General features: G+C 42.4%; 1 protein-coding gene across 3 annotated transcripts in view; it reads right to left on the reverse strand.

Moving 5' to 3' along the window:
* Positions 1-3,991, reverse strand: part of LOC309385539 (leukemia inhibitory factor receptor-like) — a 112,539-nt gene extending 108,548 nt beyond the window's left edge. Inside the window, exon 1 of one of the 3 annotated variants that reach the window (XM_081940063.1) lies at positions 3,837-3,991. The gene's annotated coding sequence lies outside the window, so the exon portion shown is untranslated. Of the gene's footprint in view, positions 1-685; positions 824-3,264; positions 3,554-3,836 lie in introns of those variants that run through there. The other 2 variants (XM_081940061.1, XM_081940062.1) reach the window with 2 other exon arrangements.
* Positions 3,992-16,073: the final 12,082 nt, after the last annotated feature.

Here is a 16,073-nt window from a genome sequence, read left to right on the forward strand (position 1 = left end):
TTTAGAAAAAAAATATATTCAAGGTTTAAACCATATATTATGGTTTAAAAAGTGGCAGCGCATTTCCAATCCTCATTTTCCTAATGCAAAGCCAAGATGTTCAATCCACAAGAAATTTCTGAATGTTACAGACATTCTCACAAAATGGTTGGCTAAGTATGGCCAGCCACAAAATATTCCATCTTTAACCTTCTAGGATGTTCCTTAGTGCCCCAAGTTACAAAGATCAATTAGGATCAAGTAAAAGGGTATGATTCAAAATATATATAAAAAACATGCCTTACACTGCATATGGGCATATATGTTGTCAGGAATACCTTTCCCTTAATCCAGGTTTTCCCAGGATTGGTGCCACAAAACCACACATGCCCCCCTACCCAAAGCTGCAGCTACTTTAAGGAGCTTCCAATAAATGCTACTAGCTCTTATTTTAGTATGCCCCCCCTCCAATCTATTTTCTAAGTATACCAATAGGGACCAAGAGCATGGCTAGAAATTAGTCAGTGATTAAATTACCCAGCTTCTCATTTTTAATTTAAAAAAATAATTAAGCACCCTAAGAGTCAAGTGGAGCAAACAACCTACCAGTAACAAATACCAAGGAAGGTATCCATACGTGTTACAGGACAGAGGATTGATTGCTCCTGTTTTAGCAGGTCTGGAATCAAAGTTTCGTGGGAATTACCTTTTCGATCTAAATGTTCCTGCAAATATGGGTCATCTTTCCAAGTTCCCCTTTCAATTCAGGCTCTGAGAGGTCTTCTGTTCTTTAGGAACAAGGGAGACTTTGAAACGGCTTCCTTCTCTGGGCAGTTGTAACAAGCTCCTTTTCCCCCCACCTGCTTCCAAGCAGATACTGAATGGTGCAACTTCAGTGCAAGCTTTTAAAAATTACTGCCAGCTGTTTCACATTCTCCTTCTGATTGGAGTTGCTGTTGGGCTCTTAAATTTGTTGATTTATCCAACGCCAAGATGGAGTTCCTTTGCAGCTCTGGTTATAGATTTTAATAATCCGAATTACGTTGCAAATCAAGAAAATGAGAGGACACCCAGGTTAGTTGTTTATGTAAGTCAAAGAGCCTTCTACACTTATTGCAGCTTAATGAATTATTGATCAGAGGGCCATTCTAAAAGTTAACCATTAGTTTATCTTGAAGCCAATTTCAGACAGTGGCTATTTTCATTAAGCCTGGATTTTTTTTTTAAAAAAAAAAGCAGGAACAAAGAGTATACTGTGAGTGCAATCAATTTAAATTCTGCCCTCTACTATGTAATAATAATGGTAGCCTATTTATTGTGCCTTGGCCTTAGCCTCTTACATGAACCTAGCTGTTTTCTTCTGTGAGTAGAATCCCAAATGCATGAATTTAGCTAGCTGTAAATTACGCTAGTTGTAATTTAGCTAGCTGTAATTTAAATTTAAGTTTACTTTACTCTCACTGCACCTCCTATAACAAAATTAAATGCCATCTTCAGTGTACATCTTATATAAGAAAACTATTAAAAAAACAAAACAAAAATATGCATCCTTCACATTCTACACAATTGAATTGAAAACCCCTGATACTGCATTAATAACTATACAGTAGAATTCAACATAGTTACTACTCTGGGATAGAAGCTGTTTTTAAGCCTATTTGTCCTTGTTTTTATTGTCCTGTCCTGTCCCGTCTGCCAGATGGCAATAGTTCAAGAAAAGGGGTACCCAGGGTGAGATGGATCTTTAAGAATGTTTTATTTTATTTATTTATTTATTCAATAAATCATGAGAAAAGGCATAGCTCAAAGTATGATTCATTCTAGGCATTCTGATTGCTACAGACTAGTCCTATAAGTCTTTATTTATATTTGTACACACCAGCAAGGTGTATGCAAAGTAAGGATTTGTTTTGATGCTGTGATCTGCCAGAATTTTCCCCACCCTTTAAAAATAACTAAATATATGTTTCTTTGAGACAGAGAAAGAGAGAAAGAGAGAGAGAGAACTTTTAAAACTATCTCGGAATCCAGTGCTCCAGCTTTTGCTTTTGCTACAGTCAGTGAGTACAGACAAATAACTTTCACTACATATCAGTCGTCAAAATGGGGGGGGGAGCCCAAGTGAAAGGACAAACGAACCATCTGAGTCACTCTTCCCTTCCTCCCACTTTGTAGTGTCACACAGTCCCACGCTCAGCCCACGACCCTCCAAAAGACAGAGTTCCCATATGCTCAAGATCACGATAGATAGATAGATAGATAGATAGATAGATAGATAGATAGATAGATAGATAGATAGATAGATAGATAGATAGATATAGACAGACAGACAGACAGACAAATGTAGTAGATATATAGATACAGATACACACACACACACACACACACACACACACACACTTCAACCTACATAAACAACGCAGCCTAGAAAGAAGCAATTCCTCTCCGCATTCATCACCTCGAAAGCAAGCAAAAAAAAAAAAAATCGGTATCGAAACCAGCCGCATTCGCAACCCCCGCTCCCTTCTTCCCCAACTTTTCACTTTTCCGCTCGGATCTCAATTCCCAGGGGGACCGAGCGCGTTTATGGAATCCACCGCAGCACAGAAATCATCGGAAACGCTGTTTCAAAAAAAAAAAAACAAGGAACCGGGGTGGGGGGAGCTGCGCCGACCCTAAGCCCTTCCCGAGCCTTAGAGATGTCCCAGACGGCGTGACCTTTAGGGGAAAAACGGGGAATGACGCCTGAGCTGGCCGGGACAGCGGGGACAATATTCGGGATCGCGTGGGAGTGACTTGCTCTTCTAAGGAAACAGACGCAGATTGGGGGGAGAGGAGGCCGTTATGAGGTCCAGGTTGGCGAGAGAAATCTCTCTCTCTCTCTCTCTTTCTGGGAACGAAGGAAAAGTTTGACTTCGGGGCTCCCGGCGCGCCAGCGAAGGACCCTTTTCTTCCAAAAGCTTTTCCCAGCAAATGGGATCCAAACGAATCAATGGAACCCCAGCAAATTCCCCTTGGAAGCGGTGCCCAGGATCGCAGGAAGGTTCCCAACGGGGTATATTTTGAAGTCCAGTTTGGAGCCAAGCGCTCCTTCCACATCAGCTCCAAATCCAATGTAGGGTTTTACTCCGAGGAGGAACCGGTGGACTCTCACCCCCGACAAGAACGACAATGACAAAAACCAACCGATTCCCAGGCTTTTCCACCCCAAATCTCGGTCCCCTTTAAACCCTCCCGGCCCTTCGTCCCCTTCTTAAGCCCAGACCTCCCTCCCCCCCCCCTCACCTTATAACGCCGCTTCTCCTTTATCCTCCCGCCGTGCTTGTCCATAACAGCAACGCAAATGCCAGGCGGGCCGGGCCTCGGCTTTGCTGCGGGTGGCGGGATTACGTAGCCCCAACAGGAAGCCTGGGAAGAAGGGGAGGGAGGGGGGCAGCGTGCAAGGATCGGGACTCCTGTTCCTAAAAGCCAGCTAAGTCGCGGGCGACCTCCGAGAAAGTGGCCACCCCGAGAGGCCCCCCGAGCTGCTGAATCGCCTTCCAGCGGGGAGCTCCGCGAGAGAGAGAGGGAGAGAGAGGCCTGGCGGCTGGGGAGCAAAAGGCGCAGTCAAGGAGAGCAGCGGCGGCGGCGGCAGCCTATGGAAAGGGATTGACTTCTGACTACAGCCCCGGGGAGGAGGAGCCGCGAGCCGACAGGCCACCGAGACGCTGCTCGGTGGAAAGGCTTGGGGCGTCCGGAGGCAGCCTCCCCGGCCCTGTTGGTTTAACAAGAGTTGGAAGGGACCTTGTAGGTCATCTAGTCCAACCCCCTGCCCACTCAGGCTATCCCGCAGATTTACCCTACCGAGAGTCCCTTACCTGCTCCGAAGTGACTTCCCGAGACGACTTCTTCGTCTCCCGCCCGGGCATCCCTCCCGACCTCTTCCTCTGGCTGATCCCTGGTCTGGATGCAGCTGAAAGCGCAGCGGGCAGGGACCTGTCAAAGCTCTCCAAGCGGGGAAGCTCCACCTCTATCCAACGCGAACCTCAAGGCTCTTCTCCGAGATCTCCAAAAGCTTTTTTTTTATCCTCCAAAAGAGAGGATTCCTCTGATCCCCTCGCCTAAGAGGGAGGGGCGCTTGAGAATGGTGATTCGGATTTCTTTTAGAGTTGGGGGAGGGGATGTTACAGAAAACCGAGTTGGAAGGGCCCTTGGAAGTCTTCTAGTCCAACCTCCTGCTCGGGCAGGAAATCTTATACACCATTCCAGAGAAATGGTTGTCCAATTTCTTCTTGAAAAGTTCCAGGGTTGGAGCATTTACAACTTCTGGAGACAAGTCATTCCACTGATTAATTGTCCTGTCAGGAAATGTCTCCTCAGTTCTAGGTTGTTTCTCTCCTTAGTTTCTTGTCCTGCTCTCAAGCACTTTGGAGAATTAAGTTGATTCCCCTCTTCTTTGTGGCAGCCCCTGAGACAGGGGTGAAATTCAACAGGTTCTGACAGGTTCTGGAGAACCGGTAGCAGAAATTTTGAGTAGTTTGGAGAACAGGCAAATACTATCTCTGGCTGGCCCCAGAGTGGGGAAGGAGTGGGGATTTTGCAGTGTCCTTCCCCCGTCACACCCACAGAACTGGTAGTAAAAAAAAATGAATTTTACCACTGCCCTGAGATATTGGAACATTGCTATCAGGTCACCCCTAGTCCTCCTTTTCATTAAATCAGACATACCCAATTCCCGCAATTGTTCTTTATATGTTTTAGCTTCCAGTCCCCTAATCATCTTTGTTGCTCTTCTCTGTACTCTTTCTAAGGTATCAATATCTTTTTTACATCATGGGGACCAAAACTGGATGGAGCATTCCAAGTGTTGATTTACCAAGGGTTCTGCTACTATCTCTTCAGGAAGAGAGAGAATGAAGCAAGGCAAGATGGCAGGGAGGCTTACAATGAACTCCCTGCCTTTTTGAGATATGTGTCGCCCATGGTCACATGTAAAAAAAAGTGGACAACTTTGGTTGCACTGTCCTGAACATCAACTTCATGGACCTTTCTGTGGTATCTCTCTTCTGATGTCTCCCAATCTGAAAAAGGCCCACGGGACCTCTTCATCATGTCTTCTCTGAGATTTAATGATAGCTTTGGAAGCCAAGTTGATGGCTGCAGAAGTTCCATAAAGACAGCAGATGTAAGATAGGAGAGTCATATTTCTTGCCCCTCCCCCTTGGAGTAAAGCAAGAGCATCATGCTCCAACCATGAGAATTTCAGCAGAGATCCTTTGTACTTCAAAAGATAACCCAAATGCAAATTTTCTTACATCGCTTTGAAAGAGAATGGGGAGAGAACAGATTAAGGTAATTCTGATTATTATCCTTGCTATTTCTCACGAGGCTGTTTCAAGGCTGGCTATATGACTCACTAGTTTTAAGTATCAAGTCAGCATTAAAAGTGTCAAGCCTGTTTAGCTTCCTGGAGCAATCTCCCATGATTTAAATTTAGTGGATCTCGGTTTTGAGCAAATTGTCCTAAGATGCACGTTAGACACCCAAAGCATTTATCAAATGAATTCTCTCCATACAATATCACCAGTATCTCATGCAACATGCTAAATGATTGTTTAATTAACACTGATTTACTGAATAAACCATGATTGACTGGGCTCACTCAACATGCTGTAACATAACTGACAGTTGGCTAGATTCTTAAAACATTCCTTCCAAAACCCAAGAAGATCACATTATAGCTGTAGTTGTGTGTTCACTGAACCAGATCGCAATCAATGTATGCAAGATTAGCAGACAAGGGTTTTATAATGTAGAAATAAGGAACAAAAATGAATATGGACAAATGCCTTAACACAAACAGAACTTTCCTTTTCTTATAACGCCACACATTCATTGAAATTGTCATGAATTTAAATTTCATTTACATAAATATTTTTTAAAAATAATAATTTCTGAGACCTAAGTAGACTGCTCCCAAGGAAGGAGGCATAAACAGAATCATCTCTCTCTCTTATTCTATTATTCTATTATCTCATATTACAAGGCATGACTGATGCCTTTATTATTTGTCGTTTTACTCACAGAACAGTTAGCACATGCAGAAACGTCTCCTTCCTGGAAGATCCTGGCTGACCTTCTGCCCAAGTCTGAAGTGATGACTGCCAAAGGAGTAAATAGTAGGACCCTTTTGCACTTCTTGGAGACTTAATTATATAGGGCCGTGATGGTGAACCTATGGCACACATGCCAGAGGTGGCACGCAGAGCGCTCTTGGTGGGCACATGCACTGTCGCCAGCTGCTCTTTTCGCTTCCGGCACACCAGCCAGCTGTCTATGAGGGTGCCGGAGTGCTGGGAAACAGCCCAAAAAACTGCCTGAAAATGGCTAAAAATGCCCAAAAAACAGGCATGCATGCGCTGGACAACCTGGTCTTCAGTTTTCCAGTGCTCCAGTGTGCGGATATGCACATGCATGCATGCATTCCGGTTTGGGCACTCAGTACTGAAAAGGTTTGCTGATATAGGAGAACTCCCAGTCATAACTGGATGAATAACTTTTAATCTTACCATGAAATAAGTTTAGGTGAGTTTCTCCAGGTTAGCAAAACACGTTTACACATTCAGACTTTCATACATGTCACAGGATGAGTGGGGACATCATCTTGGTAAATTCGTGACCAAAGCAAACTATGGTTTGGCTTAGGGCAATATTGGAAACTGCATACGCTGACTGTGTTTGCTAATGGGGAAATTGATTGTCAAGCTGTCAATGGAGCTTCTCAGACATCCAGGTCCTGGTTGTCCCAAAGGTGCTTTTTCAAGAGGCAACTGGACTTTCTTGGTTTTTCTTAGAAGACGTTTCGCTTCTCATCCAAGAAGCTTCTTCAGCTCCTTGGATGAGAAGAAGGGCTGAATAAGGTCCTTGGGTGAGAAGAAGGGCTGAAGAAGGTCCTTGGATGAGAAGAAGGGCTGAAGAAGGTCCTTGGGTGAGAAGAAGGGCTGAAGAAGGTCCTTGGATGAGAAGAAGGGCTGAAGAAGGTCCTTGGGTGAGAAGAAGGGCTGAAGAAGGTCCTTGGATGAGAAGAAGGGCTGAAGAAGGTCCTTGGATGAGAAGAAGGGCTGAAGAAGGTCCTTGGATGAGAAGTGAAACGTCTTCAAAGAAAAAACTAAGGAAGTCCAGTTGCCTCTTGAAAAAGCACCTTTGGGATGAGGTGGTCAAGGTGGTACTTTGGTGTGATATATACACTGGAGGAGCGGGTTGATGATTTTTTTAATCTTTTAGACATAATTCCCAAGAAGGGGACCTTACATTGTAAAGGCAATTTTCTCTTTTTATGACTCATGTGATTGTAATAAATAGTACAGAGGACTTTATTGGACTAAAACAGTCGATCTCCCACCACATGACAGATTTTTAGAAAGTTGTGGGTGCTCGCCTATCCCCAGTCAGTGATCAATCTATACCCATGATGTTTGAGATTGAGTCTGATTGCTGCAATTAATTCTTTTTTTGGATAATCTTTGTTATAAGAGTCGAAAGTGCAGTACTGCAGGCTACTTCTGTTGACCGAACTGCCTGCAGCTCAAATCTCACTGGCTCAAGGTTGACTTAGCCTTCCATCCTTCCGAGGTGCGTAAAATGAGGAGCCAGATGTTTGAGGCCAATAGGCTTACTCTAAACCGCTTAGAAAGGGCTGTAAAGCACTGTGAAGCAGCATATAAGTCTAATTGCTGTTGCTATTTCTATATTGTTATTTACTTGTGTTTTTATGTTCTTTATTTTGCAAACCACCCAGAGTCTGTTGGTGTTGGCATTAAAATAACCATGAAATGAGTTTGCATCTGGTGACCTCAGGAGTGGCAGCGACAAAGGGTCTCTTTTATTTAAGCAGCTCGAATGAACAGGAGATCTGCCCTCCATGCATGACAGGTAGTTAATTGCCAAGTAAAAATGAGACTATTCAGGGGACTTCTTTTTCTGGATTGTAGCTGAAAGAAAATGCTGCTGACTTAGAAAAGGAGGAGAACAACTGCTATAATGCAAGGTTTCTCAATCTTGGCAACTTTCAGATGGGTGGACTTCAACAGAGACTCTAGAAAAAGTGCAGAGAAGAGCAACTAGGACTGGAGACTAAAACATAGGAAGAACGGTTATAGGAACTGGGCATGGCTAGTCTAGTGAAGAGAAGGACCAGGGGAGACATGATAGCAGTGCTCCAATACTTGAAGGGCTGCCACAGAGAAGAGGGGGTCAAGCTATTTTCCAAAGCACCTGAAGGCCAGACAAGGAACAATGGATGGAAACTGAGAGAGATTCAACCTAGAAATAAGGAGGAACTTTCTGTCAGTGAGAACAATCAACCAATGGAACAGCTTGCCCTTGGAAATTGTGGAAGCTTCATCACTTGAGACTTTCAAGAAGAGTTTGGACTGCCATTTGTCAGAAATGGTGTAGGGTCTCCTGCTTGAGCGGTGGTGGTGGTGTTGAACTAGATGACCTATAAGGTCCCTTCGAACTCTGTTAATTTGTTAATCAACTCTCAGAATTCCCTGGTCGGCATGCTGTGTGGAGAATTCTGGGAGTTGAAATCCACACATTTTAAAGTTCTGAAAGTTAAGAAACACTGCTGTAATAAATTTTTCAGTGAACCTCACAGAAGAAAGAAGGAAGGAAGGAAGGAAGGAAGGAAGGAAGGAAGGAAGAAAAAGAAAGAAAGAAGGGAGGGAGAGAGAGAGAGAGGGAGAGAGAGAGAGAGAGAGAGAGAGAAAGGGAGGCGTTTTGCATTTCAAGATTTCCCTGGAGATATTTTGCCTTGGCTTTAATCAAAGAATAAGCCTGGATGATTGATGTGCAATGGGAGAGGCAGTTTGGAGGGAGCGGATGCCTTCATGGTGTGGGACCTTTCCGCTCCATAATTGTACCCCACTTCCGTAGTCTTTATTTGAAAGCTGCTTTCCTTGAGATAATATAGGAAACCTATTCTTCAGTAACAATCCCTGCCCCAGCCTTGCTCCCATGTTTCCTGTAAGCATTTTAAAGACACAAAGGACTTTAAGGTGTAGAAAGTCTTTCTGCCCTCAAGTCCTGTGGAAACGAATTGGAGCTTCAAACCCACTCTGTCCTTGCCATCAAGAGTGCAATTCAGCAGTTTTGGAGTCAGGAGACCATAGTGTTAAAGAAGGGGGTCTAAGTGGCATTCCTGGACATTTTCTCCCAATTCTTCATTTCTGAAGGGAACCTTAGTTTTTATAGATATTTCACCAAAAAGAATTGCAGTGGAAGAGCCGAAGATATCTGCCATACAAATTATAGAGAGTCCTTCCCCAGCCTCTCCACCTAGTTTCGACTCCGGACTCATCCTCAAATCTAAATCTTCTCCTAATGCAGGGGTGTCCAAACTTGGGAACTTTAAGACTTGTGGACTTCAACTCCCAGAATTCCCCAGCGGGGAATTCTGGGAGTTGAAGTCCACAAGTCTTAAAGTTCCCAAGTTTGGACACCCCTGTCCTAATGTAAAACAAAATATCATTAAAAAAAACAAAATAAAGGAAAAAGAAATATTTTAGAGTAATTCTATGTACACAGGGTATACCAAAAGTCAGCCCTACTGTTCTCACCTAGGCTTCCCCAAAAAGTACGAAGCAGATTCCTGGTCCCAGTAAAACACCTTTTATTAAACGAATGTGAATTCGTTTCATTCACATTCAGCAAAGGCCTGGTGAACAGCTTTTCAAAGGTGAATTTATGACTACAGACCTTATCTAGCTTGAAAAGCTGCCATGTAAATATTTCCCAAATGCAGTTGTTGTGCAAGGAAAGATTTGGCACAGAGTCTCTGAGATTCACGGACAGATCTTCACACTCCTAAAACAAATGAATGAACAAATCAACGAATTGTTTCCCGCAAAAGCCCACTTGCCTTTCACTGCTCTTTTATTTCCTATGGGAGGGGCCATTCACCATCCACCTGTGGCTTTACCCCAAGTCGACACTGATTTCTGAGCTGTTCTTACAATACAATAATACAATACAATACAATAGTAGAGTTGAAAGGGACCTTGGAGGTCTTCTAGTCCAACCCCCTGCCTAGGCAGGAAACCCTATACCGTTTCAGACAAATGGCTATCCAACATCTTCTTAAAGACTTCCAGTGTTGGGGCATTCACATCTTTTCTTCTGGCAGTTCTGTACATGCGCACACTGGGAACATGCCACAGCTATTTCTCTGCCTCACTGCTGTCTAGGTCTGAAGGCATGTGAGAACTGCCAGTCAGCCTTGGCCCCACCTCTGCCTCCGATGCAGAGCCCTCATCCGAGCCTTCCCCAGACTCCAGGACTGGCCCATGTTCCTCCCCAACCTCCTCACTGTCCAATTCTGTTGCCAGCTCCACTGGCTGCTGGTGGGCCACAACACCCATTGACAATTTATTGTATAAATTATATGTTCCATTTGGTGGTCGTTTTTTTCTAAGTGTTTCCTTACACTTTGACCTTTGAACATTCATAAGCATCGTAACCTTTTCTCTGAGAAAAATAAGACTGATTAATAAAATGAATGAAACTTATGGCGATTGGCTTATGAGATCTGACTTGGGGTACACTCTGTTTTGCTCTTGAACATGCTTTCATTCAGAGCTTGCTAGTTGTTAGATATCTACAATAGCAACTATGGCTTCCACCAAGGTCCTCTGTTCCGGCAGGAACAGAAGTTTGATTCTCTTGGTTGAGAGGTCTGACAGCTCCCAATAAAAGGGCTGCTGTCAGACCCATGCTTCGCTGCATTGTTCACATTTGTTATCGTTAATAAAGAGCTGTTGCACTGTTAGCCTGTGTCTGCCTGTCCATTGCCCGATCTAACACTAGTGATAGACCTGAGCCAATTGAGGTGCTGCACTGTCTTGTATTGAATCAAGTGATTGAGAGGACTTGTTAAAGGAGGACCCAGGAGATAAGAAAAGTTGAAACTGAGCACCAATTCTCAGGACTTCATGGACAATTAGGTAGTCCTCAACCTATGACCACAATTGAGCCCATAATTTATGTTGTTAAATGAGTTTTGCCCAGCGGAGGGTTTCACTTAGTTTTACCACCAGTTTGCCACGTTCGTGCATGCTCACTTCTCACTTACACCTTTCGCACATGCACTCAGCCTTCAGCACATGCATTTGCTTGCGTGCATGCCTTCTATGCATGTGCCTGGACTTAAAAACGTGGCTAAATAGGACGGCATAGCGCCGGGGAAGGTGGGCGGGGCAGGGGCGGGGGCGGGCCCACCCACAATCTCTGCTACCGGTTCGCCCCAACCTGTCCGAACCGGCTGAATACCGGCTTTGCCCGATTTTACGTTATTTCTTGCCACAATTGTTAAGTGAATCATTGTAGTTGATAAATCAGTAATCAGCTTTTAAGTGAATCTGGTTTCCCCTTTGGCTTTGTTTGTCAGAAGGTTGCAAAAGATGATCACAAACACTGCAACCACCATAAATGTGAGTCAATTGCCGAACATCTGGATTTAAATCACATCACCATGCGAATGGTAAAAACCGTTATAAGTCTCTTTTTTTTCATTCCCGTTGTAACTTTGAATGGTCACTAAATGAACTGCTGAAAGTCAAGGACTGCCTGTGGTTTTTTCCCCTACGAGTATGGAAATGGTTAATTTGGTATTCTGTGGAGTGGACCAACCAAGTAGTAACCAGAACTAGTCCTGTTTTATAAGCACAAAGAAGGTCAACCAAGTGTTTTCTCATAGTTTGAATCTCTACCCAGCCCTGAAGCTTCATGGGCTGATTTTGGTCCATTCACAGTCTCTTAAACCAGGGGTGTCCAAACTTGGGAACTTTAAGACTTGTGGACTTCAACTCCCAGAATTCCCCAGCCAGCATGGCTGGCTGGGGAATTCTGGGAGTTGAAGTCCACAAGTCTTAAAGTTCCCAAGTTTGGACACCCCTGTCTTAAACTGACTTGCCTTGTGGTTGTGTTATTGGGATGGCAGAATTGCTATGATGCTTTCTTGAACTTCTGGAGGAAGTGGAATATAAATGGAATAAATAAAATATTTACAGAAGAAGATAACAAGTCTCCTTCCTCTTTTTATTATTCATTAATAACTTCCTTTTAAAATGAAAAGTTAAATGTTTTCAAATGTTAAAAAAAAAAAACCCTTCCTGGTTATCCAAAATAAGATTAAGGATATCTGATATCAATATATTTCTAAAAATACAGTTCCCATCAGAACTTTTCTGCAAGCAAAACATATATACACATACACATACACCTATACCAGGGTTGGGTTCCCGGCTTCTGCTACTGCCGGTTCGCTCAGGGATGCGCTTCAGGCATGCGCGCGCATGCACAGTAGTAAAAAAAATGCTTTGACACATGCGCAGAAGCAAAAAAAAGATGCCGTGGCCTATTGTGCCGCCGATAGAACCAGTTCTATAGAACTTGTCCAAACCAGTAGGAACTCACCTCTGACATATACATATGCATATGCATATATCCTGGGCATCTGGATTCTTACAGGTAAGTTATTTAACACTAGCAAAGGAAAGTATTACTGGTAGTAGCAATTTGATAAACTCTTTAATTTTTAATGCATCCTTTTAAAAACATTTTCTGTTTAAACTATCATTTGAAAAGAGACTTACAGTTCAGCAAATCTTATCCTGGATGGTGCATGTGTTGTGCTTCATTCACAAGGAAACAGCTTTGCCCAAGGGGTGCAGAAGTGTGTTGGAAACAAGAAGTGTTGTTGTGCTGCAGCTCCTTGAGACTGCAGTTACTCTAGAGAATTCTACCATTAACGTGAACCTTTTTAAACGACATAGCACAATTTATTCATCAGCTGTCACCTTGGGCTGCCAAAGGCACAGACAGGATCACCAGTTTGATTTTTCAAGAGAATTTCAAGTCCCTGTTCCACCCCCAGAATTTCCTCTCTGGACAATAATTAAGTAAATAAACAAACACACTTCCTTTAGAAATAGATGTCTGTATTCAAGAACTTGAATTAGAAATTCAGTAGATCTGAGAGACAAGTACAGATCTCCTCTTGATTGTCCATCCTTCAAGGTATATTAGATTAGAAAACCTGTGCCCTTATTGTAAAGCCATATTAATACATTTTGCAATGTATTAATACCTTCCCCTCCTCCCTTGTTTTATCTTCATGTGAGCTAGCGAGGAACTTGTCTGAGATGTTTACTGCTTTCTTGATTTCGGGTTAGGTAGCAACCATTCCTCCTGGTCTTCAAAGCCATTCCCTCTGCTATCTACACTGATGAATACATCCATCCATCTATTCATCTATCCATCTATCCATTCATCCACCCATCCTCTCTCCCAACCCATCCATCCATCCACCCATCCAAATTACTTCAGCTGGAGGAGAAAATGTCTGCTTCACTAACCTGCTTCTTCTGAAGATCAGTTGGGGTTGATTGTCTCCTTAGTTAGAGAAGAAGGCAGAGAACTCATTCATGCTCAGGGATTAATTACAGGTAGTCCTCAATTTATGACTGTAATTTCCATCATATGTCATGTAAGCCAAGGCACCCATGGGACCCACCCAATTTTCCATTTTTTGTGATGGTCATAATATGAACATGGAAGTTGTAAAGCAAATAACATGATCATGAAATGAATTTGTTGTCTGCAATGGATATATTTTTTTTTGGCTGAAAATCAAAAGTGCTAATTTCCACAAATAATGTTGGAAATTGAGGTCTCATGACTGCACGATGCTGCAAACAACCATAAATGCAGGCCAGTGGTTGAGGATCCAAAATGCAATCATGTAACGTGGGAGAGGGATTGTTGTCAGAACTCTGAATCCAGGTCGTAAGTATTTTTTTGGGGGGTGGGGGAGGATCTGTTGTAACTTTGAATGGTCACTAAGTAACCAGTTGTTAATTGAGGACTACCTGTTGTTGGATTAGAATTTCTTATATTGCTTTGCCTTTATACCATTTTGAATATATTCCCATTCTAGGCTATTCCTCCATCCTCACAAATATGTGCCCATAACAACAAGGTTATGATAGATCTCCCCATAGCTACGTCTGATTGCTGCCGGCATTACTGCTGGTTCAGCGCACCATATATTTTTTGCAATGAAGATTGTTCTGAGCATGTGCAGAACCGAAAATCAAGATGGCGCTGCTGTCGATAGAGTCGGTTTGGGGGTGTGGCAGGCCGATTTACTACCTACTCGGCCAAACCGGTCCAAACTGATAGGAACCAACCTCTAGTCTGATCCGTTTTTGAAGTTATGATGGCAGCAAACCCCCGTGGGGGTTTTGGGAACTTGGCAATCAGCTCATTTTTATGACCATTTGCAGTGTTCTGCAATCGTGTGGCTGCAATCTGTACCTTTTTTTGTTGGTTTCTGGGGTTTATTTGCAATTTCTGCCCCCCCTTCCTCCCCCCCCCATGTAGATTGGGAAAAATGAACTTGTATAACAACTGTAACATTCATTTGCCAGAAGTGGTGTTTGCTTAACAATCATGGCAAAAATGTAAATAATAATAATAATAATAATAATAATAATAATAATAATAATAATAATAATAGGTCCCTTCACATGATGCTTCCAGCTATGTTCGCAATGACTTAAGTCTGCAATTCCAGCCTCGACTACTACAGTCAAGGAATATCCTCATTGTGCCCTATATGTATTTCCTATTAATTGCATTGTAGATTATATTCTATTATTGGATTTCCTTTAGGTTTTTTTTTTTAGTATTAGTTTTTTTTATTTTAATTTTTTACAAACATATCAATGCGTGAACAGTGTGGCACCTGGGTATCATACATTCTAATACAAACAAAACTAATAGCATTAGTCATAGTTATTACTTTCCACCAGCTTATATATTTCTAATAATAATACATATTTATATACATTTTCAATCTGTCATTATTTAATTATTCCACATTTTCTCTTATTATTGCTCTTATTTTATTATATAAAAGTGTATACACTAACAGTCCCCTTTTCCATTGTTTCTATTCCTTATTCTAACTTTTAATCCTGTCATCCTTTATTAAAAAACATTTTCCTTTAGTTTTTTATTTTGTATAGCTGCTTATCTCAAAACAGTGACTCTGCACATTGAAGTTGGAGACAAACTGTGGGGTTCCTACTAATGGTACGGATCTATGATATTGCTACACTTCTCATTCACTGTTGCTGTAATCTTGGAAATAAACCAGTAGATCTCCTACGTAAGCAAACATTTGAATGCATCATTAGATAATCTAGCCAACCATAATATATTACTAATAGGAAAAAATGACTTTTTGGAGTTTAATCTAGTTTTTGTCTTAGACCTAATATTATTGAGCCACGGTGGTGGGCGGTTAGAGTGCAGTACTGCAGGCTACTTCTGCTGACTGCAGGCTGCCTGCAATTTGGCAGTTCAAATCTCACCAGGCTTAAATACGACTCAGCCTTCCATCCTTCCTAGGTGGGTAAAATGAGGACACAGATTGTTTTCAGAGTATAAGACACATCTTTTCCCCCTTAAAAGAGGGTGAAAATCTGGGTGCATCTTATACACTGAATGTAGCCCCATCCACCCACCGTCCCCCACCCTTTGGCCTCTGCCTCCCAGCAATTTACCTCCTTGCAGCAAACAGGGAAAATGGGGCTTGTGGAGGCTGAAATAGGCTATAGAAATCCCTGCAGCCTAAAACAGCTGATGAAAGTGAAACTTACTGTTTGCTCCATGAGACAAATTGCTGGGAGGCAGAAGCAGATTTTTTTTTTCTTATGCTAATCAGGCTTTTTGCTCTTTACTGCAAGAAGGTATTCAATAACTATAAATGCCTATAGAATGTTCAAATTATTAGACTTGTTTTTTAAAGACTGCTTTATTATTGTTCTAGACAGCTTAACAAAACGAAGAAGCTTTTTAAAATTAATGCTTGATCGAAAGAGGCCCAGTGCTATTGTATCTTCTTTTAAATAGCAGAGAATAACTATACTTCTAGAAAGCACATCAATTTTAACAGCATCTGTACAAGTATAGTCTGAAATGTAACACTACAAACAGTGCATATTGTCTGTACTGTTTGCTGTTTGTTGCAAGGAGGCAAATTGCTGGGA

This window comes from Natrix helvetica, assembly GCF_964273705.1.
Source record: "Natrix helvetica genome assembly, chromosome: 2".
NCBI classification, from domain to species: domain Eukaryota; kingdom Metazoa; phylum Chordata; class Lepidosauria; order Squamata; family Natricidae; genus Natrix; species Natrix helvetica.